Genomic DNA, 23,565 nt, shown 5'->3' with positions numbered 1-23,565 from the left:
AGCACTGCCCTGTGGCTCAGTTGCCATAAGTCACTTTCCAAGATGTTATCAGTGTACCTGCAGCTATCACTGAACAGTCTGCTCAGAAGCTAAATCCACAAACCATACTTCAGATACATTATGGTGGAAAGAACTCAACGTGGGAGATACTTCTACACCTGAGGAACAAATTGAAGGAGTCTTAAAAGTTGTGAAAGAGCATCATCATGCCTTAAGTAAACAGCCTACAGATTATGGTGAAGTCAGTGTAATCAAGCACACCATCTCTACCAGTTCACCCCCCCCCAATCAAGGAAAGGTACCGGCCTATACCACCGACAATGTACCAATCTGTGAAACAGATGATCCAATAGATGAAAGATTCAAAAATCATCAAAGACAGCCATAGTCCATGGGATGCACCTCTAGTCCTTGTCCGAAAGAAAGATGGTAACATTCGATTTCGCGTGGACTACAGGAAGATTAACCAAATCACCCACAAGGATGCCTATCCTTTACCAAGAATCGAAGAGTCCTTGACAGCATTAGGATCCTCAGCTTACTTTTCTACTCTGGATTTAACCAGTGGGTACTGGCAGGTACCTATGGCTCCTGAAGATCATGAAAAAAACGGCATTTACTACCCCTATGGGCCTATTTGAATTTAACTACATGCCCTTTGGACTTTGCAATGCCCGTGGAACTTTCCAAAGGCTAATCGAACGATGTTTAGGTCACAAAAACTTTGAAACTGTCCTGCTATACCTGGATGATGTAATCATCTATTCAAAATCCTATGAAGACCACTTAAAACATCTTGCAGAAGTTTTCCAAGTCCTCATCAAGCATGGACTCAAAATCAAACCATCTAAGTGCTACCTACTAAAATCAGAAGTCAAGTACCTGGCACATGTTTTCGGTTCTGAAGGTGTCAAGCCAGACCCAGAAAAGATAGCTGCAGTCCGGAATTGGCCTACTCCTGCCACAGTAAAAGAGGTGAGAAGTTTTCTTAGTTTTGCAGGATACTACAGACGTTTCATACCTCACATCCTAAGAAGTATCAGAAATCCCAGATACCGATTGAATTGAATGAAGAAAGAGATATCGCTTTCCAACTCCTGAAGATGAAGTTGACATAGGTATCTTAAGCTATCCAGATTATCAAGAGCCCTTCCATCTCTACACTGATGCCAGAAAGAAAGGCCTGGGAGCTATCCTGTCTCAAGTGCAAGAAGGTAAAGAGAGAGTAATTGCTTATGCTAGCAGATCTCTTAGAGGTGACGAGAGAAATTATCAGAACTACAGTTCCTTCAAGTTGGAATTCCTCGCAGTAACACCATTTGTGGCCTATACCGATAAAAACCCACTGGCACACCTTAACACAGCTAAGTTAGGAGCCTTAGAACAAAGATGGGCCTCACGTCTTGCCAACTACAATTTGACTTTAAAGTACAGGACAGGCAAGTCCAATAAAAATGCGGATGCTTTATCCCGCCTGCCTAGCAGAGAAGATCCTACTGAACAGATAGACGTATAGGAAGAAGTAGAGATGCCGGCCTTCTGCCGACATTTTGCCCAACAAGATGTCATCACCATCAAAGGTAAAGTCCTCTACTTCCAACAACAGACAGATCCAAAATCCCAAATTGAGAAAGAAAGTTGGATTAAGTTGCAATCAGAAAGCAGAGTCTTAGGTGAACAACAAGATTTCTTCACTAGTGGAAGAACACCGGAAAGAATCCGCAGGAGAAATGCAGACCCAGAGTTACTCAAGCTATGGAGACACCGAAAGCAACTCTTCATGCAAAAAGGACTGATGTTAAGAAGAACCCTAGATCCAATCACCAATGATCGGCTGTATCAGATCCTAATACCACGCCGAGATGCCAGAATCATGCTTGAAATGTACCATGATAGATCAGGATACTTTGGTGTACAAAAAACTGAAGCTACTATCCGCAAAAGATTTTATTGGATTGGAATGAGAGGAGATATTAAAAATTGGTGTCGAGAATGCTCTACTTGTGCCATTGGAAGAAGTGAAAGACATGACCAAAGAGCACCGTTGTATCCCATTGTAAGCAAAACACCTCTAGAAATAGTGGCCATTGATCACATAAAGCTAGAACAAAGTCGCTCAGGATATACTTAGGCTATGACAATAAATGATCACTACACAAAATTTGTAGTCGCTGTACCTGTTAAAGACTTGACAGCCAAAACCACGGCAAATGTTTTCTGGAAGAATTTCCTTCTGCCCTATGGATGCCCTGAAAAGATTCTTACAGATCAAGGTGTACCATCCTCAAGGTAACGGACTTTGTGAAAATATGAAGCAAACCTTGATTGAAATGTTGAGGGCTGTACCACCTACTAAAAGAACCGAGTGGCCAACTCTACTACAGTACCTCAATTGATGTATACTTACAACAATACCATCCATTGTTCTACTGGATATACCCGATATTACCTTATGTTTGGCCATCAAGGAAAGTTACCTGCAGATCACACCCTGGATGTGCAAGTTCCAGATTCAATTAATCCTCTACCACAAACTGATCGGGTGAGTGAACATCAAAAACACCTAGCTGATGCCTAAGAGATTGTCAAAGTCCGTATGGCAAATGCACGCCACAAACAACAGACTATAATCATTCTGCTAAAGCAGAACCTTTAGAAATTGGTAACCATGTGTGACTGAAAAATAATCATCGCATTAGCAAGCTGGATAGTAAATGGGAAAGAGAACCCTACCGCATCACAGCTATTCCTAATGGTGAGACTGATGTCTATGAAATCACTAAAGAAAACAGAGCACGACCAAATAGTGCATTGCAACCGTCTTAAGTTGTGTTTAAAAAGAGCTGTTCAATATGAAATTCCACCCACAGCGCAAGTGCCTGAAAAATCAGCTGATCTAGAAGAACCAATGCGGATAATTGGGAAACTGTTACTGGAATCAGATCTAGAGTTGAGCAGACACCTGGATGTTCGGGTTTGGCAGGTATCGTCTGCGCCTTCTCCGTATCCCCGCAGCCACGCACCAGTGATGGGCCCGAGCTGCGTTGGATGCCACCCCGCTGTGAACATGCTTCATCCCCATTTTCCTCCTCCTTCAGTAATAGGCCCTGGCTGGCCAAATTTGTACCTGGCCTCTGCTGTTGCAAAAATCCTCTTTCTGAGCCACTTCTAAAAGACTGGCCTGAAAGTGTTAGAGATGACCCCTCTTCCTCCTCCTCGTCCTGGGCCACATCCTCTTCCATCATCGCCCTAAGTGTTTTCTCAAGGAGACATAGAAGTGATATTGTAACGCTGATAACGGCGTCATCGCCACTGGCCATGTTGGTGGAGTACTTGAAACAGCGCAACAGGGCACACAGGTCTTGCATGGAGGCCCAGTCATTGGTGGTGAAGTGGTGCTGTTCCGCAGTGCGACTCACCCGTACGTGCTGCAGCTGAAACTCCACTATGGCCTGCTGCTGCTCGCACAGTCTCTCCAGCATGTGCAAGGTGGAGTTCCACCTGGTGGGCACGTCGCATATGAGGCAGTGAGCGGGAAGGCCGAAGCGCGCACTGACGGACCGCACTTTACGCAGCAGCTCTGACATGTCGGGGTAGTTGTGAATGAATTTCCTCACCACCTAATTCAGCACATGCGCCAGGCAAGGGATGTGCGTCAAACCGGCTAGTCCCAGAGCTGCAACGAGATTTCGCCCATTATCGCACACCACCAGGCCGGGCTTGAGGCTGACTGGCAGCAACCACTCGTCGGTCTGTTGTTCTATACCCTGCCACAACTCCTGCGTGGTGTGGGGCCTGTCCCCCAAACACATCAGTTTCAGAACGGCCTGCTGACGTTTACCCCTGTGCTGAAGTTGGTGGTGAAGGTCTGTCGCTGACCAGATGAGGAGGTGGTAGAAGAGGAGGAGGAAGCCGAGTAGGAAGAGAAGGCAACAGGAGGCAAAGAATGATGCCCTGCGATCCTTGGCGGCGGAAGGGGAAATATAGCGTCCCTGGCCGTGCTTACTGGTCCACGTATCTGTGGTTAGGTGGACCTTGTCACAGATGGCGTTGCGCAGTGCACACTTGATTTTATCTGATACTTGGTTGTGCAGGGAGGGCACGGCTCTCCTGGAGAAGTAGTGGCGGCTGAGAACGACGTACTTTGGGACAGCAAGCGACATGAGCTGTTTGAAGCTGTCCGTCTCCACCAGCCTGAATGACAGAATTTCAAAGGCCAGTAGTTTAGAAATGCTGGCATTCAGGGCCAGGGATCGAGGGTGGCTAGGTGGGAATTTACGCTTTCTATCAAAGGCTTGTGAGATGGAGAGCTGAACGCTTCCGTCTGACATGGTGGAGATGCTTGGTGACGGAGGTGGTGTTGTTGGTGGCACATCCTCTGTTTGCTATGTGGCAGGTGCCAACGTTCCTCCAGAGGCGGAGGAAGAGGCCGAGGGAGCAGCAGAAGAGGAAGCAGGAGGGGCCTGAGCCCTTTCTTGGTTTTGAAGGTGCTTACTCCACTGCAGCCGGTGTCTCGCATGTAGATGCCTGGTCATGCAGGTTGTTCTTAGGTTCAGAACGTTAATGCCTCGGGCTCTAATGGCACAGCGTGCAAACCACTCGGGTCTTGTCGTCAGCACATTGTGTGAAGAAGTGCCATGCCAGGGAACTCCTTGAAGCTGCCTTTGGTGTGCTCAGTCCCTGGTGACGGTGGTCAGTAGCAGGCAAACTGTTTTGGCGACGGCTGCTCTGCTTTTGCACCCTGCTCCCGCTTTTGCTACGCTGCTGGCTCGGTCTAACCACTGCCTCTTCCTCCGAACTCTGAAAGTCAGTGGCACGACCTTCATTCCATGTGGGGTCTAGGACCTCATCGTCCCCTGCATCGTCTTCCACCTAGTCTTCCTCCCTGACCTCCTTTTCGGTCTGCACACTGCAGAAAGACGCAGCAGTTGGCACCTGTGTTTCGTCATCATCAGAGACGTGCTAAGGTGGTATTCCCATGTCCTCATCAGGAAACATAAGTGGTTGTGCGTCAGTGCATTCTATGTCTTCCACCCCTGGGGAAGGGCTAAGTGGATGCCCTTGGGTAACCCTGCCAGCAGAGTCTTCAAACAGCATAAGAGACTGCAGCATGACTTGAGGCTCAGACAGGTTCCCCGATATGCACGTGGGTGATGTGACAGACTGATGGCATGGGTTTCAGGCGCCACCTGTGCGCTTTCTGTAGAAGACTGGGTACGAGAAAATGTGAACGTGCTGGATACACTGTCAGCCACCCAATTGACTAGCGCCTTTACTTGCTCAGGCCTTACCATCCTTAGAACGGCATTAGGCCCGACCAAATATCGCTTTAGATTTTGGCGGCTACTGGGGCCTGAAGTAGTAGGTTCAGTAGGACGTGTAGCTGTGGCAGAACAGCCATGTCCTCTCCCTGCACCAGAGGCTCCACCAACACCACCACCACGACCATGACCGCGTCCCTTATTAGATGTTTGCCTCATAGTTAGCGTTCACAAAGCAAAGTAAAAAGTGGTTAAGTCTGTTAAAAATAATTAACCGCCAATAAAAACCCTGATGTAGGGTATTGCACTCAATATTTTTTTTTTTAACTCTATGACAGCGGTATTTGTGGACTAAATTTCACAGTAACTTCTGCACGTCTATTCCCAGATGTGCAGTATATCAGAGGGTTTTTTCACCCCAGTAAGCACAAAGCCGTATTTGTGGGCTAAATGTGACAATCACTTATGCACCTCTAATCCCAGATGTGCAGTATATGAAACAGATGGGGTTTTTTCACCACAGTAAGCAAAAAGCTGTATTTCTGGCCTAAATGTGACACTCACTTATGCACGTCTAATCCCAGATGTGGAAAATATAGAAAAGAAATGGTGGATCTCTCACTGTTCCACTTTTGGAATGGTGCACTACCCCACAGCACTCCCAAATGCTGGTATAAAGAGGTAATTTGTAAAGTCTGGATTGGGGGTCACTCAAATATAAGGCATACACACGATATAAGTATCCACATAAATTTTATAGGTATGAAAATGACCACATACAATATTACACATAAAACATTTCCTAAAAAACAATTGATAAAACACAATATAGCACCACACTTAAGGGTCATAGGATGTAAACCTAAATTTCAGCAGCACTGAAAGTCTCTGAAGGCTGTGCAGAGATACTGGTATATTTTCAAGATTCGTCACTATCAGCAGTTAGCTGCACATTCTATAGTTCAGAGACGATTATGGTTGGTAAGTCGCAGGTTCTATAGTCCAGAGACAATTGTAATTTATAACTCACAAAATGTCAATAAATCCACATTGTGTTCGGTACTTTACCGCTCTTGTAGCTGGTCCGCTTGTGCGCCAAATCAGTAGGAAGCTCCGTTTTGAGCTGTCAGGACCTGTGAGTCGGCCCTATAGTGAAGTTTCCCGGATGTTCGTTGTAGCGGTACTGTTTGTATTACCGCTTTGACCTTCCAGGACCTGTGTGGCGTCCCACGTGGTTTGCTGGGCGGTCAGGTGTTCTATGTTTCCAGGCGGGATTTTCAAACTTCTTAAGCATAAAGGCTTATTCCGTGCTCCTGTGGATATGCGATTATGGATTCTTCTTAATGGTCCCTCACTGTCATTCACCAAACGCGTTTCGGGGTAAAGAGACCCCTTCCTCAGTGGCTTGACAGTGAAGATATAAAGTCCCAATTTATATAGTATCCATGATTGGCGAAAATGGGTTGGGACATAGGTTAAACCATGGGTTGGACTAGTGAGGGACATCATGAATACCAGGAGTTTAAATCCAGATATTGGAAGTAATTCTTTTCTCCTAAGTCTCAATATTAATAGGTTTATAATTCAATTTACCATTTCATGCGGTGTATTTCACTTTAATACATATATATGACTTATATTCAGTTAAAATAAATAAAATCCGGAAAAAACGCATGTGCGGTTTTTGTGCGTTTTCGATGCGTTTTTTTCGGAATCATGTTAAAATGGATCCCTGCATAAAACTGGATACTTGGGTGAAGTTAAAAATACATTATACATATATTAAATTACACACATATAAAACATCAAAAATAATATAGAGTTCTTTGCATCAATATACATACAAGGTTGAATAGGGGGTCAATATTGTTCTGAGATTTGATGACTTGATTTCGATAGCTTGTTAGATATATCGGTGTAAGGGGGGCGCTGAGCTGACGGGAGAGAGAGATCTGGGTGCTGGTAAACAGCCTAACACAGATGTCTCTGTCCCCCCAGGCCAGACGACCCTGCTATAAGAATGCAAATAATTCCATGTCGGCGTTTAAACCTTTTGGTAACAAAGTATTAAACTCAAATATCCTCTTAGATTCTATCCTGGACATCTGGAGGATATGATTGCCTCCTCTCCATGTATACTTTATTTTCTCTAATGCCATATATTTAAGGCTAGATGGGTCACTATAGTGGTGGTCTTTGTAATGTTTAGATAGTGAATGCAATTCATATCCCTTTTTAATATTTGCGACATGTTCTGACACCCTCTTTTTCAATGTTCGTTTTGTCCTGCCAATGTACTGTTTACGACATGGACATTCAATTAAATATATAACACTCGTTGAGTCGCATGTCAGGCCTTCTTTAATATCCATAGAAAATGAATTCTGCGTCGACTGGGCTTTAGAGTTTTTTTTAGGAAAATTAGTGATTTTACAGTTGGAACATCGTCCACATCTGTAAAAACCACTAAACGACAACCAATTTAGTTTTTCTGCCATAGTGAAGTTCTTCTTATTCACCGATGGGGCAACTTTGAGACCCAAATTAGGGACCCTAGTATATGTTATTTGAGGTGAAGTATTCAATAGGGGACCAACTATCTTATCTTCAAGCAGGTGATGCCAATATTTCTTAATCACTCTCTCCATGCCTTTATATTGTGCATGGAAAGGTAAGATGATTCTCAGTGACTCTTCTATTGTTTCCCTCTGCTTGGGGATAAAGAAGTCTTCCCTCTTCATTATTCTAACTTCCCCCAATGATCCCTCTAAAAGATGGATAGGATATTGTTTCTCCACGAATTGTTGTTTTAGTGTTTCTGCTTCCATCTCAAATTGTAATTCATGGGTACAATTACGTTTTATTCTTCTAAATTGACTTTTTGGCACGTTAGTCAACCACCTAGGTAAATGGCAACTAGTGTATAATATGTAACTGTTTTTATTTACTGATTTTTGATACGTGTTACATATAAGTTTATTGTCTTGTACTGTAATATTGAGATCTAGGAATTGTATATTTGCCACACTAATAGTGGAGGTAAATTTGAGGTTCCAATAATTTACATTTATTTCTTCTAGGAATGACGATAATGCTGTAGTTGTATCTTGCCATATAAATATCACGTCATCTATGTACCTTCGCCATAGTACCAGACCCGCCCCCAGTATTGGTTTGATGGTGGTGGCCTCCCACTGGACCATAAATAAATTTGCATAACTGGGGGCGAATCTGGTACCCATGGCGATTCCTTTTCTTTGTACATAGAATTCCTCATTAAATGAAAAATAATTATGTGTTAATATGTATTGAACTCCCTCTATCGTATACAGTATCTGTTCCTCTTTCATGGTGTTATGGGCGATGAGTTGTTCATGTAGGGCCCTCAGACCTAATTTATGGTCAATTATTGTGTAGAGCGAATTAACGTCCAAGGTACCCAAAATCCATCCATTCTTAAACTCCATTCCCTCCAATATTTTAATAATATCAGTGGTATCCTTTATATAGGAAGGTATATTTTTGACCGCAGGTTGTAACAATCGGTCTATATACCCTGATAAATTTGAGGAAATGGAGTTAATCCCAGATATTATGGGTCTACCCGGAGGGTTATTGGGGTCTTTATGGATTTTTGGAATACAGTATAAGATTGGTAATCTTTTCTCAGTACTCATAATATATTTAGCCTCTTGTTCTAATAGGATCCCAGATTCTGTGCTTTTCTTACAATATTCTACTAGTACTCTAAAGTATTCTTCTGTGGGGTCTCGTTTCAATTTTATGTAGGTGGTTTCATCCTGTAGTTGTCTTAGACATTCCTGATTGTAATCTTCTGTATTTAAAACCACTATAGCGCCTCCTTTATCCGCTGGTCTAATAGTTATGTTATTAGCGGATTGTAATTGTTTGATGGCCTCAGTCTCTTTCTTAGTAAGGTTATTTTTTATATTATACCCTTTCAATTTTCTCAGATCATTTTCTACACATTTTTTAAAAGTTGCCATTTGATGACTAATCTCTTGTTTTGGATATTGTTTAGAACTCATTTTTAACCCTGTGTGTACATATTTTTTATTGTTAAAATCCCCATTCAATTCTTTTATTATGGGGTTCTTTATAAAATATTTTTCAAGCAAAGTTTTCGGATGAATTTTTCCACCCCTATATAAGTTGAAAACTTGTCTAGCTTGGTGGTCGGGGCATATTTCAAACCTTTATTCAGCAAGTTTTCTTGTGCTTCTGTGAGTTCAATATTACTCAAATTGACTATGCTCGATATAGATTCTTTTTCTCGTATCTGTTTCGTCTTACAATGTCTTCCTCTTCTGATCTCGCTTCTCCTCTGTATGATTGTGTCTTTCTGTGTGTCCTCAGTTCGTACTCTTGTGCGGGGTAGTGTATCTGTGAGGGATAGTGGTGATTGTGATTCCGTCTGTGTGGTGTTTCTTTTACTGGTGTTTGTCGGTGTCGTAAATTGTATTGGTGTGTCTGTCTGTGATCCCTCCCTACTCTTCTTTTTGGTGATGGGGTCCGGACTTTTTTCATTTTGGTTTTGTGATGTGGGGGTGTGTAATCTAAAAAAAGAGGTGATGAAAGTGATTCATATCTGTTGTTAGTGGGGACATTATATATATTCGTATGTCCCTTCTTATTAGTGTCCTGTTGTGTTTGTGATTGTATATGTTGATTATGATAATCATTATTAATGTCTTCTACAGTACTGACATTTTGGACATCATTAAAATTAGAGTTTCTCAATTTTTTTGATTTTTTATATATGATATCTTTTTCTAAGGCATCTAAATTTCTACATATTCTTTGTTGCCATCTATGTACTTGTTCATTATTAGGGAATTGGTCTATCACCTTCCTCAAATCAGTTATTTGTTCTGAAATATCAGCCAAAATCTGTGTGCGTCTATTAACAATCATATGAATTAGGCTGATTGACTGTGTTTTGAGGAAGGTGTCCCATTCTCTTTTGAAAGTATCATTCATTAGATCTGAAGCTGGAGTTTTGATTAATGTTAACCCTTTGGGAACAAGACCTGGATATATTGGTTGAGTGCTCTTATTTCCCATTTGTTACGCAATTGTTTTTGAACTAGTTTTTCTAGATTGCCAAATGTATCATCAATATTCCTTGTGGAATCATCGTGATTTTCCACAGATATATCGAAATTATAACTGTCAATTATCTTGTACTTAGTATCCATGTGTTGCCAAATATCCATAATGGATCAGTGGGAGCTCAACCAATGGGAGAAAAAGGTAAAATATAGAAAAGAAATGGTGGCTCTCTCACTGTTCCACTTTTGGAATGGTGCACTAATCCCAGATGTGCAGTAAATCAGAGGGATTTTTGACCCCAGTAAGCAAAAAGCCGTATTTCTGGCCCAAATGTGACACTCACTTATGCACGTCTAATCCTAGATGTGCACTATATGAAACAGATGTATTTTTTTCACCCCAGTAAGCACAAAGCTGTATTTCTGGCCTAAATGTGACACTCACTTATGCACGTCTAATCCTAGATGTGCAGTATATTAGAGGGTTTTTTCACCCCAGTAAGCACAAAGCCGTATTTGTGGCCAAAATGTGACACTCACTTATGCATGTCTAATCTTAGATGTGCACTATAGGAAACAGATGTTTTTTTTTCACCCCAGTAAGCAAAAAGCTGTATTTCTGGCCTAAATGTGACAGTCACTTATGCACGTCTAATCCCAGATGTGCAGTATATCAGAGGGGTTTTTCACCCCAGTAAGCACAAAGCCGTATTTCTGGCCTAAATGTGACACTCACTTATGCACGTCTAATCCTAGATGTGCACTATATGAAACAGATGTATTTTTTTCACCCCAGTAAGCACAAAGCCGTATTTCTGGCCTAAATGTGACACTCACTTATGCACGTCTAATCCCAGATGTGCACTATATGAAACAGATGTATTTTTTTCACCCCAGTAAGCACAAAACCGTATTTCTGGCCTAAATGTGACACTCACTTATGCATGTCTAATCCCAGATGTGCAGTATATCAGAGGGTTTTTTCACCCCAGTAAGCACAAAGCCGTATTTCTGGCCTAAATCTGACACTCACTTATGCATGTCTAATCCCAGATGTGCACTATATGAAACAGATGTTTTTTTTTCACCCCAGTAAGCAAAAAGCTGTATTTCTGGACTTGCAGACATGCAGATAACCTGTGCTGGTGCACTATCGTTGCATAAAATGGATGCCGATTATGTATTGATATTGACTAACTGCAGAAAAAATAGTTAGTTTTCAGTAGTAGTTGGCTCAGGGCAGGCTTAAAAAAATTGTGCACTGCACCCACAAAACACATTTGCTGTAGATCTCTGAGTAAAGAAGCAGTTCTGAATCTTCATAAGATTTCTCCCTGATCTCTCCCTCACAGCAGCTGCAACCTGTCCCTACACTAATCCGAGCAGAGTGACGGGCGGCGCTACGTGACTCCAGCTTAAATAGAGGCTGGGTCACATGCTGCAGTTGGCCAATCACAGCCATGCCAATAGTAGGCATGGCTGTGATGGCCTTTTGGGGCAAGTAGTACGACGCTTGTTGATTGGCTGCTTTGCAGCCTTTCAAAAAGCGCCCTAAAAATCGCCGAACACCGAACCCGAACTTTTACGTAAATGTTCGGGTTCGGGTCCGGGTGCCGAAAACCCTAAACTTCGGTGCGAACCCGAACTTTACAGTTCGGATTCGCTCAACTCTAATCAGATCCTCTACAGTGGTTCCCTATGCCGTGGCTTAACATTCCTGTACCCACAAAGGCCAATACAGTTCCACTTCAGCCAGAAGAACTATCTCATGGAGGATCCTCAGAAACCCCAGATGTACCCAGTTCTCTTGAACAAACGTCTATGGAGTCACTACAACTTCGGAGATCCGACCGGACTACTAAGGGACAGCTGCCTGCCCGTTATAGAGAATTTCTGCAGCCGAGAAGAAGACTTCCAGCCCTGCCTGTTCAACAGTAATTCCATTTCATTGCAATTTTAAGCTACAGAGTACGGGTGAGAGACCTATTACTTCAATTGTTTCGCCTTACCCTAAGCTCTCTAAAAACCTTCTTCTACCTGTTTTTACAACGTTTAAGTCCTGTGCCCGGAGATAGACTTTAACGTACTTGAGCCTCCGTGATGTTCCACTATTGACATTTTGCTCAGGGAATGGACTCATGCCCTGTGCGCCTCCTGTAGGAATTATTGTTTTATTTCACTGTGGACTATCCTGGTTCTTACTGTTCGCTGTGCTAGGTCAGCAACCCAGATCACCAGTCTTGAAAGAAAACTACGGCCCCTTGTCACCCATACTATACTTCAATGTATTTCAATATTCCTGAATATTTATATATATCTGTGCCTAACCTATTTCTCTTGCAGCTAAAAGAAGAGAATACAAGAATGGGGTTACGGTACTGTTCTTTATGCATGCATGCTTCCTCTTTCTTTATATTTTTCAGGAGACTTCGTCATGTCAAAAATGTGTAGAGGCCGACACATATTAAACCAGGGGAATATGCAGTGTCCCACTCGTGTACTGGTTACTGCAAAGTTGTTATATTATATGTTGAATCACGCTGTATTGCACTCTTATGTAAAATCCTTGTTAACAGGCTGAGTAGGTGTATTTCACACATTCCACCACTAGATGGGGATAGCACTAATATATATATAGCTCAGTTCAGGCCTAGTTTTGGTGAAGGAGGAGTAGTAGTTGAAGGAGTGAGAGTGCAGCTGCTAGCTGTGTTAGTGGAAGTCAGCTCAAGTGAGAAGGAGTGGATAAAGTTACAAAGGACAATAGCCATTTTACCAGGCTTTAAGGACCTTTGGATTCAAGGTGAAGGATTTATTAGCTTCCGGCAGCCTCACCATTAATAAGCTGGGAAAAAAGGACCAGATTCAGGACTAAATACCAGTGAGTACACAACCTTCTACCATAGCCTGAGATATAGCCACATATATAGCCTGTTACCTGGATTTACAGCATTCAACCTCCATATACATGAGAGACTGTTTATTTCTGGATGTAAATTACTGTCAAGACCCTGCTTACAGTGAAGTTCTGAGTTGGATTCAAACTCTGTCTCATTCTTCAATCTCTATACTACAACCACTCTCATAATTTTCCACCACCAAGGTGCTGGCGTCACGATTTTACCTAATTCAGGGGCCCAGCTGCACAAGCACCCAGAAAATCCAATCACCATCAAGGGCACCTCAATCACCACCTGGCTGGTGTCCCCTGTAGAAGAGTGTGCCCGGAGAATTTGGTGCTGTTATCCCCTTCACTGCAGCCCGGCCCAGGGAGCGTCAAAACTGTGAGTAAAGAACTAACTGTTATTATTCCTCGGTACACCGTCACCTCACAAGTTATCCCCCTGCGGTTCCGGCTTGCTGCATTAGCAGCAGCGTTACTATTGGCACAATTTGAAATAAGTTATTTTGCATAAGAGGATTGGCCTCTCTTTTCCCGCTTTATAGGGAGCGTGGCCTCACAGCAATAGTGCAGCACAACTAATAAAGAGACTTCAGGCGGCCATTTTAGATTCAATGCAAAAGTCCATTCACAGAACTAGCAGTGATAGTGACACAGAAATATGCGATTTTTCCAGTTTTAACAATGCGGTTGAATAACAGGTGACTAGTACTGCACGTCCAGGAATCTCTCAATATATTTGGACAGTTCTGCAGCTCAATAAAAGCGTTTAAAGTTTGCACTGTATTAAAGCACATTAACAGTCTCTCAGGCAAACAAGTGGGGCTTATTCTTATAAGGCAATGGCACACAGTTATATTGCACTAATCCTGTTCGTAGTGACGCCAATTCATGCAGCATGCCGGGGCTCCCTATTGAGGATGCACGTGTGAGCGTACTAGTGATAAGGTGCCGAGGATAGTAGTACTCAGTTTAGTTGTCCTTGGGGCCAGCAGTGCAGTGGATGGGAAGACAGCACGAAATCCTCCGGGGCACTCTCTGTTGCAGGGAACACCAGCCAGATGTTAGTTGAGGTGCCCTTGATGGTAATTGGCGTAAGGTGCTTTTGTGGCTGGGCCCCTGGTTCGTGACGCCAGTACCATTAGTTGCAAATGTTGGTGGTAGTAGTTGAAATGATGATATAGAATAAGGGAGACTAGAGCTTTTAACAAACTCCCAGTACTTTACATAAAGGCAGCTTTCACAGTGATTCACATTAGTATCCAGAAGTTGCATAAGGAATCGTCCTCTATAACAATCAGTCTTTCTCTCTTTTATTTCTCCAGGTTGGAGGGATGAACTATCTCTGTTGTACTGTATAATGCTGTACTGCTGTATCCTCTTCTATGAATACTATACTCAGTGAAATGGCCCTTTTGTCTTTAATTATGGTGGGTAGCTTGTAGCTTTGAATCTCTCCACCTGATGCAAAGGAGTCTAGAGCCTGATAAATGACATTTACCTTCTTTTGTCAATGTCCCTCTCTGGGTTGCCTGAAGATACTGTAATCTTTTCCCTTTTATGGGCTGGTGCATGGAACTAACTATGGAGCTTTTATATCTTTGCAAAATGGCTGCTGAGGTTCAGCTTGTCCTCAGACATCACACACTCACCTTCTTCGTCCTGCACTGTGCAGTGAGTGTGGGGCGAAGTTAGCCCTGGGAGGCTTGTTAGATCCTCCCCCTCCCTATTCAACTTTATGAGAAGATATTTATAAGCACAGTTTACATGAAACACAATCACAACATTAAACAGTGTGTTTCAGGACACTGCACCTGGGCCAAACACAATTATTAGTATATTATATACATTTATACAGTACAGACCAAAAGTTTAGACACACCTTCTCATTCAAAGAGTTTTCTTTATTTTCATGACTAAGAAGGCATCACAACTATGAATTAACACATGTGGAATTATATACATAACAAACAAGTGTGAAACAACTGAAAATATGTCACATTCTAGGTTCTTCAAAGTAGCCACCTTTTGCTTTGATTACTGCTTTGCACACTCTTGGCATTCTCTTGATGAGCTTTAAGAGGTAGTCCCCTGAAATGGTCTTCCAACAGTCTTGAAAGAGTTCCCAGAGATGCTTAGCACTTGTTGGCCCTTTTGCCTTCACTCTGCGGTCCAGCTCACCCCAAACCATCTCGATTGGGTTCAGGTCCAGTGACTGTGGAGGCCAGGTAATCTGGCGCAGCACCCCATCACTCTCCTTCATGGTCAAATAGCCCTTACTTTCAACGTTTTCCCAATTTTTCGGCTGACTGACTGACCTTCATTTCTTAAAGTAATGATGGCCACTCGTTTTTCTTTACTTAGCTGCTTTTTTCTTGCCATAATACAAATTCTAGCAGTCTATTCAGTAGGACAATCAGCTGTGTATCCACCTGACTTCTCCTCAACGCACCTGATGGTCCCAACCCCATTTATAAGGCAAGAAGTCCCACTTATTAAACCTGACAGGGCACTCCTGTGAAGTGAAAACCATTTCAAGGGACTACCTCTTGAAGCTCATCAAGAGAATTCCAAGAGTGTGCAAAGCAGTAATCAAAGCAAAAGGTGGCTACTTTGAAGAACCTAGAATATGACATATTTTCAGTTGTTTCACACTTGTTTGTTATGTATATAATTCCACATGTGTGGATGCCATAGTTTTGATGCCTTCAGTGTGAATCTACAATTTTCATAGTAATGAAAATAAAGAAAACTCTTTGAATGAGAAGGTGTGTCCAAACTTTTGGTCTGTACTGTATATGTATTATACAGTGGCTGAGGTTCTAGGTTCGAATCTGACCAAGATCAACATCTGCATGGAGTTTGTATGTTCTCCCCATGTTTACATGGGTTTTCTCCGGGTACTCCGGTTTCTTCCCACACTCAAAAGACAAACTCATAGAGAACTTAGATTGTGGGCCTCACTGGGGACAGCATGATGCTAATGACTGTAAAGTGCTGTGGAATATAGTGGTGCTATAGAAGTGTGTAAAATAAATAAATACATGATGTTCATACATTGCCATTACATTGATGTAACACTGGAGGACATTTAGTCAGGGGTACTCATAGTTGCAATCAGAGACTTCGCGAAGAGCTATTTACAACTCCTAGTTGAAGTATAGAGGTGAGCAGGAAAGGATAAAGATCTTTTCCTTTAAATCAAATGCAGAAATTTACACCTAAGGGATTGCTAGGCCAAATGGAGTCTCCATGACCATTACAGCAATGGATAGTGTTTTCTATCCAGAAGAGTCCTTGTTTATTTCCACTGGATTTACAGTTTACAGTAAAGGTTACTATTGTATGTGACCCAGCCTACTATATTGGGCCCAGAAAGACCATATACATCTTATTAGGAGACTTAGGGGGGGTTATCATCTACTACCCCCATCCTTTTTCCATCCACTGGTTATTAGCTAACTGGAGCAATATCAGGTCTCAGGGCTTATAATCTGTTAATGTGGGGTGCACAGCTAATATCGTAATGCATGCACTCTGACATGTTTAATTGCCTAGCTCCCTGTTGTTTCCCCTGATGAGGCATACTCTCATCTGTAAGTGAAACATGCGTGTAGGGATCTTTTAGGAGAGGGCAAACTAGGGTCTTCAATTCCAGGGTTAGGTTCCGTACGGGGCACCCTTTCTTTAGTGGGTTTACCGTGGTTAGGCCTTAGGGCTATTGTAGGACCCCCTCTAAGGTAATTATAGGGATTTTTAGTCCGGATCCCTACCCGTGTGCAGCAAGATCACTACCAAGGATTCAATACATCATAGATCAGTGAGGTAACTGCGGCACAACTGGAGTCGTTCAACGAAGCGGTAGGACAAACGGGTTATCATTTTTTGAGTGCCGCTGTGCACCCCTTTTCCTACCTGTTGAAGTGGTATGTTTGCTGCAACTTTATCATGAGTCAGTAACACACTTCCATAGAAGCTCTGTGGAGTCAGTAATATACTTTCACAGAAGTTCTATATATTGCGGATTATTTGAGGTATATCTTACATACCAATCGAAGGGGAAATTTTTTATATAATAGATTAACAATATGGGCCTGATAATCGAAATTCTGGAAAAGAACAGAGCATTGCCATCAGCCTAATTCATTATTTTCAATGTCCCATTTTTCTTCTTTAGGGGTTCATTCATAATGAGTGAGCTCTTATACAATGATGCTAACCCAAGCTAGATCATGGGAACTGCTAAATGTCTCATGTATTGTAAAGCTGTAAATGACTCATGTATTGTAGAGCAGGTTATGTGCCCAAATGATATTGTTTTATAGTTTGAAACTGTACATCATCAAAGAAGCCGAATCGTGATAAAAGCCAAGCCTCAAGATTTATAGATGGAAAATTATTCTCTGTAATTATCTTATTTTTCTACAATATATGATCCTATCCATTCCAAGCAGCACAGACCGGCATCTAAACTGCCGGTCTTAATAAATGCGCCCCATAGCCATCAGTTATGGATGTCTGCTCTGCCGCCTGGTACAAGATCGTTATATTAGCTTGTTTTGCTGGATTTAAAGGACGTTTGGAAAATGCTGTTCTGCACACAACTGCAAAATGGTTCGCTTTGCCACATTTGTTGCATGTCTGTCCTAAAGCTGGACATTTCTGACACCAGTAACAATTTTATAGATTCTGGGTTTGGTAATTTAGTGGAGCATTACGCTTGAGATTATATATATGGAAGTGATCACCCTTTCCCATTGTAATGGCCTGAATATCTGCTATTTCTATGGCACGAGGCATTTAAAGAAGTTCATGTAGGGAGTAATCTTGGTAAGTAATCTGCAGCCTTTGGTGTCTTACAATAGAAGATGTGCAGGATACAATTACTTGCATTAAAATTTCATTATCAACATCTGAAAAATCACATCCCTTTGACAGTTCTCTTTAGCGTGTCACAAATGTGTCCATGGATACTTCTGGAAGCTCCTTGGCAATCCTAAACTTGTATTACTGATATCTGATGTTTTGCTTGGGGTTGAAGTACATGGAGTGATATTTGGGCCGATTATCGGGAATAAGCATTCCTAGGAATGCTCATTCCAGATAATCTGTATGATTAAGAGCTCTTTCACATGAGTCTGTCCCTTGTGGGAATCATGCTCCGTGTCAGAGGGGGATCGTGCGGTCTGGACTTACAGAAGTGAAGGGCATTATCATGATTGATAATGCTGTGTGCCTCTGTGTGACCTTTCTGTAACATAATCATACTGACAGCTTTATAGCAGTATTATTCCGGTACAGAAAGGTCAGGCAGAGACACACATCATGATAATGCCCTGTGCTTTTGTAAGTTCAGAACGCATGATACCTCTCTCACACTGAACGTGATTCCTGCAAGGGAAACATTCGTGTGAAAGATTCCTTAACGAGCCGCAGATCACCTGATGAACAAGAGAAATGCTTGTTCATTGGGTAAAATGATCGGAGGCGCAGATATCTCAATCATCGTTCCTGGGCAGCAGATCATGCTGTCAAAATGGCACTCTGCTGCCCAGGAGCAATAATCTTGTATGGGGACGAGTGATAGCAGTAGTGATTGCAGGGCAAGGGCTTTTTGTTTATATTATTTACACTGCCAGCGCTGGGCAGTAAAAAAAAGTCCATTGTTTCTAGATAGTTATCAAACCTATTCAGCCATTTTCTCCAGCTGAGATAGGTTAATGGTATCAGTTGTGTCATGGGAACATATGCAGATAGTCTGCCATTTTATGTCTGCTCAGCAATGTAGTAGAGAATGTACAGTAATTGTGTTGTAGTAGTAAAATGCAGATTTCCAGGTAATGTCCTTGAATGTGGCTATGTGTGCTGCACACACCTAGGTATATGATTCATGCAGAATGACAGTCAGTACTTCTTATTCTCCACCTCGTCATCAGTTGTGGTCTCTTCATAAAATATAGGCACTCAGGAAATAAATCAAAGAGCAAATTTTTTTTTATTACAAGCTTGAGTATGCGATCTGGGCAAGGCCTAGATACATGTAGGCTTTTGGGCGACACTAGCTATTTTTGCTTCACAATAAAAAAAAAACATCTTCAAAGTTGTGGGCATGTTCTGTAAATTCCATGATGCAAATCCTCAAACAATCCATGTTAATTCCAGGTTGTGAGGCACCAAAACACGAAAAAATATACTTTGGCAAGGCACTGTAGTCTTGCAACAGTTAGAGAGACAGGTAATGGTGGCGGCCAGAGTTTGTGGTGGTATAGTCTCTGGTATGCAGTGGTCACTTGTCTGACACTTGTTCTCTGTGCAGCTTTATTTCATCCAATGCTAAGGGTACTTTCACACTTGCATTAAACTTTTCCGGAAAATAACTGATCAGTTTTATCCTAATACATTCTGAATGGAGAGCAATCCATTCAGGAGCATCAGGATGTCTTCAGTTCAGTCACTGTACGGTTTTTGGACGGAGAAAATACCGCATCGCTGCTGTATTTTCTCCGTCCAAAATTCCGGAATACTTGCCGGAATGCCATTATTTTCCATTGAAATGTATTAATGCCGGATCCGGCCCCAAGTGTTCCGGAAAAATGGACCCGGTTTTGCAGTCTGCGCATGCGCAGACCTTTAAAAATGTAAAAATGATAAATACCGGATCCGTTTTTCCGGATGACAACCAGAAAGACGGATCCGGTATTGCAATGCATTTGTGAGACGGATCCACATCCAGATCTGTCTACAAATGGTATCCGTTTGCATACAGATTGCCAGATCCAACAATGCAAGTGTGAAAGTACCCTAACATATACTTAAATACAATAACTACTGGTTCTGATGGTCAGATTCAGATACATGGATACGCTGCCTAGTACTGTGCCTGGCCCATGATATTGCTTTATGATTTGTAACTGGGATGTATGTGTGACCACAAGTCTTACATCTATGAAGATTTTGCCAAGGTGCACCACCCTCTCTCTCATACTTTCAATAGGAAGCTACGGCTTAAAGTGTAACCATCGTTCTTTTTTTTTCTACTTTGTAATGTGTAGGGGCAGTTATACTGAGCATTTTTGTAATATACTTTAATTACTGAAATCGTACATTTCTATTAGAAAAATAGCTCTAAAGTGGCCCAATTGAGCCTTAGCAACGCTCCTTTGTCTTCTGTTTACATAACATAGTCAGTGTTAGCAAGTCTCCACTGTTATGTAAACAGAAGACAAGGGGGCATTGCTTTAGGGTACTTTCACACTTGCGGCAGGACGGATCCGACATGCTGTTCACCGTGTCGGATCCGTCCTGCCGCTATTTCGCCGTGCCGCCAGACCGCCGCTCCGTCCCCATTGACTATAATCCCCATTGGGGGCGGAGCTCTGGCACAGCACGGCGGTGCACGGCGAAAGCAGCCGGACTAAAAATTCCTGCATGTCCGACTTTTTAGTCCGGCGGCTTTCGCCATGCACCGCCGTGCTGCGCCGGAGCTCCGCGCCCGTCCCCATTATAGTCAATGGGGACGGAGTGGCGGTCCGGCGGCACGGCGAAATAGCGGCAGGACGGATCCGACATGGTGAACAGCATGTCGGATCCGTCCTGCCGCAAGTGTGAAAGTACCCTTAGAGTTATTTTTCTAACCGAAATATACACTCTCAGTAATTAAAGTATATTACAAAAAATGGTCAGTATCACTGCCCCTATACATTACAAGAAGAAAAAGAAAAAAAGAATGACAGCTACACTTTAAGGCTACTTTCACACTAGGGTTGTTTAAATCCGGCGTTCAATTCAGACACCGGAACTGCCCGCCGGATCCGGAAAAACGTGTGAAAACGGATTACATTTGAATCCTGATAAGGATTTTGATCACAATGAAAAAATGCATTGGAAAAAACGGATCCGCCATTTATGGACTTTAGCTTTTCTTTTCACATTTTTCGGGTTTAACATGCAAAAGCCGGATCCGGTTTGACTGAACACACAGCGCCGGATCCGGCGTTAATGCAAGTCAATGGGAAAAAGATCGGATCCGGCGTTCAGTCAAAGTGTTCAGGATTTTTGGCCGGAGGTAAAAATACAACATGCTACGGTTTTCTGAAAAGCCTGATCAGTCAAAAAGACTGAACTGAAGACATCCTGATGCATCCTGAACGGATTGCTCTCCATTCAGAATGCATTAGGATAAAACTGATCAGTTCTTTTCCGGATTTGAACCCCTAGGACGGAACTCAGCGCCGGAAAAGAAAAACGCTAGTGTGAAAGTACCCTAAGGGCTCTTTCACACCTGCGTTCTTTTCTTCCGGCATAGAGTTCCGTCGTCGGGGCTCTATGCCGGAAGAATCCTGATCAGTTTTATCCTAATGCATTCTGAATGGAGAGAAATCCGTTCAGGATGCATCAGGATGTCTTCAGTTCCGGAACGGAACGTTTTTTGGCCGGAGAAAATACCCCAGCATGCTGCGCTTTTTGCTCCGGCCAAAAATCCTGAACACTTGCCGCAAGGCCGGTTCCGGAATTAATGCCCATTGAAAGGCATTGATCCGGATCCGGCCTTAAGCTAAACGTCGTTTCGGCGCATTGCCGGACCCGACGTTTAGCTTTTTCTGAATGGTTACCATGGCTGCAAGGACGCTAAAGTCCTGGCAGCCATGGTAAAGTGTAGCGGGGAGCGGGGGAGCAGTGTACTTACCGTCCGTGCAGCTCCTGGGGCGCTCCAGAGTGACGTCAGGGCGCCCCAAGCGCATGGATCACGTGATCACATGGATCACGTCATCCATGCGCATGGGGTGCTCTGACGTCATTCTGGAGCGCCCCAGGAGCCGCACGGACTGTAAGTATACTGCTCCCCCGATCCCCGCTCCTACTATGGCAACCAGGACTTTAATAGCGTCCTGGGTGCCATAGTAACACTGAACGCATTTTGAAGACGGCTCCGTCTTCAAATGCTTTCAGTACACTTGCGTTTTTCCGGATCCGGCGTGTAATTCCGGCAAGTGGAGTACACGCCGGATCCGGACAACGCAAGTGTGAAAGAGGCCTTAGGCTACTTTCACACTTGCATTGTTTGATTCCGGCAGGCAGTTCCGTTGCCTGAACTGCCTGCCTGATCAGGCAAACTGTATGCAAACGCATGTCATTTTTTCTGACTGATCAGGCATTTTCCAGACTGATCAGGATCCTGATCAGTCTGAAAAATGCCTGATCAGTCAGAAAAATGCATTGCATTACCGGATCCGGTTTTCTGGTGTCATCAGGCAAAACGGATCAGGTATTTATTTTTTTCTCATTTTTAAAGGTCTGCGCATGTGCAGACCGGAAGGACGGATCCGGCATTCCGGTATTTTGAATGCCGGATCCAGCACTTATACATTCCTATGGAAAAAAAAGCCGGATCCGGCATTCAGGCAAGTCTTCAGTTTTTTTCACCGGAGATAAAACCGTAGCTTGCTACGGTTTTCTCTTTTGCCTGATCAGTCAAAATGACTGAACTGAAGACATCCTGATGCATCCTGAACGGATTAGGCTACTTTCACACTTGCGGCAGGACGGATCCGTCCTTCCGCTATTTCGCTGTGCCGCCGGACCGCCGCTCCGTCCCCATTGACTATATTGAGGACGGGGGCGGAGCTCCGGCGCAGCACGGCAGTGCACGGTGAGAGCCGCCGGACTAAAAAGTTGGACATGCAGGACTTTTAGTCCGGCGGCCTTTCGCCGTGCACTGCCGTGCTGCGCCGGAGCTCCGCCCCATCCCCATTATAGTCAATGGGGATGGAGCGGTGGTCCGGCGGCACAGCGAAATAGCGGAAGGACGGATCCGACAGGGTGAACAGCCTGTCGGATCCGTCCTGCCGCAAGTGTGAAAGTACCCTTACTCTCCATTCAGAATGCATGGAGATATGCCTGATCAGTTCTTTTCCGGTATAGAGCCCCTGTGACGGAACTATATGCCGGAAAAGAAAAACGCTACTGTGGAAGTACCCTAACTCACTATAATCCAATTAGTTATCAAAGTGATATATGCTTTAAAGAGAACATACATACATACATACATGCCAAGTGTCACCATCAATCCATTCCTTTGTTACCTGTAACATTTTCTTTGCTGGAACCTCCATCTTATATAAGAGGCTAAACTTGTCATTGTGGATAATGTAATGGCCTCTAATCGCCTTTTTTTTTTTCCATGAGCTGCATTCTAAAGAAATTCTATAGATTCCTTTGTGTGTTATAGGCTGAGCTGGGCAGGGCCGCCGTCTGCATACTTGGCAATAACTTTTAGAATGTGAAAGGTGCTGTCAACCCATATCCTACGTGAATTTATGGGCTTTTATTGACT

The sequence above is a fragment of the Bufo bufo genome, chromosome 6 (assembly GCF_905171765.1).
Source record: "Bufo bufo chromosome 6, aBufBuf1.1, whole genome shotgun sequence".
In the NCBI taxonomy this organism is placed as follows: Eukaryota; Metazoa; Chordata; class Amphibia; order Anura; family Bufonidae; genus Bufo; species Bufo bufo.
Note: the sequence above shows the minus strand (reverse complement) of the source record.